Genomic DNA, 4,788 nt, shown 5'->3' on the forward strand with positions numbered 1-4,788 from the left:
CTATGTTTATCACGTGATCAAGATGTAGCAACGAGATCACTTCCGGTGGCAGGACCTTCGCGAATATAAGTTAAAGAGGTTCGAAGCTTGGCATAGACGTTAGTACTTTTTATTAAATAATTCTTTTTTTTTCTTTAAATGTGAAACAACATTATACAGCAATCAATTTTCTCAAGCAAATATTAAACTAAAACAAATCAACATAAATAAACAACAGGAAATATTTGGGATTATAAGTAATGACGACAGGAATACGTAACCGATACTGAAGCTAAAGACGAAACTGAAAAAATACATTTGCCCAATTTCGTAAAGGAAAACAAGCAAATGTTCGAGAAAAGCCCTATCCAATAAAATCAGTAAGAAACCACACAAAAGTATAATGAAAACTTTAAACATAATAAACGTCAACCTTCCAAAAGCGGACTGTTTACTATTTATTCCCATTTGGTGATATCACCTATTCGAATAGGTGATATCACTTAAGAACTTTTTAAAGTGATATCACCTATTCGAATGAGTGATATCACCTATTCGGATAAGTGGTTTCTAGCCTCTAGGGACTTAACAAACAGAGACAGGAGTGGAAGACTACGTGTTCATTTTAGGATGAACATGTACTTATAATAAGTCTGTGATCAAATTAATAAATCGACCACCCTTAGATAAGAAGATGGAAGACATACCAACGTATTACCAAACTCCATTAAATGTACCGGTACGTCAGTCAAGCGGCCCAGTGCCAGTGCCCTGGAACGGACATGGATGGGTGCGGTATTTCAGTGCAGTCCTCAATTCTTAAGTCCATGTCGAACACTTTATTTGCAAAAAGACATCAGAGTCAGAAGTGGAATTCTGACTCACGCCCACCCGCTTGGACCAGCGGAACACATATATGGCTGCGTCTCATAATCTCATAACCGTTGTTGTATACACGGATTACTGGTTTGCCGCATTTATAACAAACATGCTCCAGACGATAACAACTTTATTAGTTTAGTTAAGATTTATCAGAGTTAAGTGCAATTTAATTTGACAACTGATTACACTGTTTTCTTTATAGCACTAACTGAGCAGTGTCAAACCGCTTGTCAGTCAGATTTTTTTGTCACTGTCTCGAGATACCTCTATTTCAAATAGATATAGTCAGAAATTGACATTGAAAATACCTACAAAATCTGTGCTTGAAAGGATTCCTGACATCAAAAATCATCAGCGTAAGGGCTATCTTGGTTTGACGTCAAGTGACGACGTCATACTATTACGATGACGTTGGCACCTTTGAAATTCGGCGTGGCAGCGAAAGGGTTAAATAAGCTTCTACCACAATACCCTGTGTTATTCAACTCTCAGACCATCAGTTAATCATTACAGCTGTTGATTAACAATCTGTTTATACCACACGTGGTATAAACTCTGTACGCATTTTGATTGGCTAACACGGTGAACTTTGACCCAAGCTGCAATTGTTATTGACGTCATCAATAATCTAATGACGTCACATCACCGGGTCCCGGACGTCACCGGTACACTTTATTTGCATGCGCGAAATTATACTTGGCCACGTTTCCCTTTGATTCAAGCCGATATTATTGTGGTAGAAACAGGTCACACGACTCGAAATTGTTGGATATGGAATTTATTTCACACTCGTAAGTTATTTTTTAAAAGTTGCAAAAAACACTCGCTAAAGCTCGTGTCTTTTGTAACTTTTAAAAAATAACTTACTCGTGTGAACTATAAATTCCATATCCAACAACCACTCGTTGTGTAACCTCTATATATCTTTATTCTTAGTTCAGACATCACTATTTATTTAATGATTAGAAATATTTGTATCTTAAAAAAAGAAAGATTTTAAATGTTTGGTCGGGTGGCACAGTGCTAACACACTTGCCTTTCCCCTAGCCGGACGGGTTTCGATTCCCCGATCGGACGTGAAAAGTATAGGGTCAACTGCCTGACGACGTGTGTTTTTCTCCCCCGGTTCCCGGTCCCACAATAAGACTCCTCGCGAGCTTCAATCCTGGCCAACCAGCGTGATTAATATAAGTTGATTTAATTGTTTCGGCAATTGTTGTAAAATAAATAAAGTTTACATTTGAATACAGATATCTTCAGCTCAAGCAGAGATATGTTTACATCAATAGAGCTATCTCTTTTTAAATGTAGATATCTCTGATATTTAGGGGTATCTCCAATTTCAAAAACAGATATAAAATTATGTAGTTTATCAATAGATAGATATGTCTAATTCAAATGAAGATATCTAGACTAAATGGGTAAAAAAAACATACGGCTTGGCAATAATAGCTATTAGGGTTTACCTACTTAATTCATATACATTTAAATACTGTAATTTGTGAATAAAAAGAGTAAGCTCGCATTCAAATAAAGATATCTTAGACTGTAATGAAATGGGTAAAAATCCAAAAGATTTGCTATAGAAAAAACGGTAGCGTACGTCGCATAACAAAATCAGGTTTGCATCCTCCCATTTTCATCAATTAATATAAGATTTGTTGAATTTTTAAATACACATTAGATCTATATGTAGTTTGGATTTAAAGGAATTGATGAATGTATTTCTTTATTTCATTTTTCCAATGCACTTAGATAGAGGTAACCGTAGTTGCATTTACAGTGTAAAACAATAGTATCGTTACTTTAATCTTCTCTGAGCCAGTTAAGGTATTAGTCACATATTTTTTACCGTTTAAAAGTATCGTTTATAGTATATTTACTGTAAACCTCTACGAGCCAGTCTATGTATAGTTTATAGCTATATATTATAGTTAGTGTAATCCTCTATGAGCCAATTTATGTATAGTTTAATTTATAGCTTTTAAAGTATAATTACGGTAATCCTCTATGAGCCAGTTTATGTATGGCTTATAGCTACATGTATATAGTATAAGTACTGTAATCCTACCACCTAGCTGAGTGACACTAGGGATGTACAGTGGACCCTCGATAATCCGAACACCTTCGTTCCCAGTCCAAACCGTCCGGATTACGAGTTTTCCGGTTTGCCGAATTTCGTGTACCAGGTCAAAAAAAATGTCGCGTAAGAGTTATCTCCCTTGATTATATACAATCCGGGACGTTTCATAAACACGTCTAATTGTCAGACTTTTTAACAATAAATATACTTATGTTTCTGATATGATTCTTGTTTTGTTTTGTAGAAAGTAAAAAATAAACTATGTTTTTAAAAGAACATGTAAAGTGAAAGTTGTTTTATTTATAGCGGGCATATGTGACCTACAAACAACACACATGTGTCACGTCCCGGAGGTTCACAAACAAGTAGAAATTACAAACGTTAAATACCTTAAATAAAATACCCAGATTTTACAACTTACCGTCAGTCCATGTTTTTTTATGATTTTACGTACCAGAAACCCCAAGCTATCTATTTAAAAGTAAGCGACACCAGCGAGAACTACCGAAGATGTCCGATAATTATTAAACCCGTATTAACTTAACAATGTGACGCTTAGTTAAGTATCAGACGACTATTGACTAATTTGTGTGTAATCAACACAGTTCTTGTGATCACTGCTTAATACGTAAATGTGTATGTAATTAACAGCATGCATCTTTCAATGAGTCGTCGTTTCACGTAACGGTGTTACAAAGCCGATATCCGTGTTTACCCAATACAAGTGTTAATGATGTTAATTATCGATCATAAATTTATTACATGTATTTGAGATTGATTAATTATCGTATCACGTACTGTATGTTTGTGCATAAATTCCGTACCATTTTGGTGGTAGAGAAAAAGCAATGTACCGTTATAAAAACAAAAGCTACACATCGTAACACAGGTAAACACCCGGGGCTATGACCTGGCAGCGGTCGCTATGACTACGCATTTTTTTTCTCCTCGTGCATTCCGGACTGTGAGTTTTCCGGACTATCGGCGGTCCTGATTATCGCGGGTCCACTGACTGACTGACTGGATGGATGGATGGATGGGTGGGTGGGTGGGTGGATGGATGGATGTGAGTGTGGGTGTATGATGATGGTGTGGGTGTGTATATATGAAGTGAAAATTGTTTATGAACTGTTTTGTTATTGACAAAAATAAAACGTGTATCATATTTATTATTGTTATTTTCTAGTGTAAATGACTAATGTATTTGACAGAATGTTTAGAGTTTGGGTGCGTGGTATTTGTGCGTCGAGTGCGGTGAGTGAGAGCCCCCCTGTGTGGGGACATGATTTATATTGAGGGCTGACCCCAAGGCTCCAACCTTGGCAGCCCTCCAATGTTTTACATGTCTGGGGGAATATAATGTTTTTTGTACCTAAAAAAAAGGAGATATCCTAATGAAATGGGTAAAAATCCAAAAGATTTGCTATAGAAAAAACGGTAGCGTACGTCGCATAACAAAATCAGGTTAGCATCCTCCCATTTTCATCAATTAATATAAGATTTGTTGAATTTTTAAATACACATTATGTGTAGTTTGGATTTAAAGGAAATGAGGAATCTATTTCTTTATTTCATTATTCCAATATTCACTTCGATAGAGGTAACCGTAGTTGACCTACAAATCGCCTATCTATTTGTATCAATTGTGTATTTCAAACTCTGTTATAAGCTTTCTATGAAGGGTTGCATCTTAAATTGGATCAACATAAGTATATATATCAAATCAAACTTTTTTTCTGGTGCTTTACAAATCGAGAAGACAAAACACATGGCTACATAAAGAGTAATAGTTTAGTGTAACATAATTATTCACATGACTGTCACGTGATCAAATTATGGACAAA

This window comes from Pecten maximus, chromosome 4 (genome assembly GCF_902652985.1).
Source record: "Pecten maximus chromosome 4, xPecMax1.1, whole genome shotgun sequence".
NCBI lineage: Eukaryota > Metazoa > Mollusca > Bivalvia > Pectinida > Pectinidae > Pecten > Pecten maximus.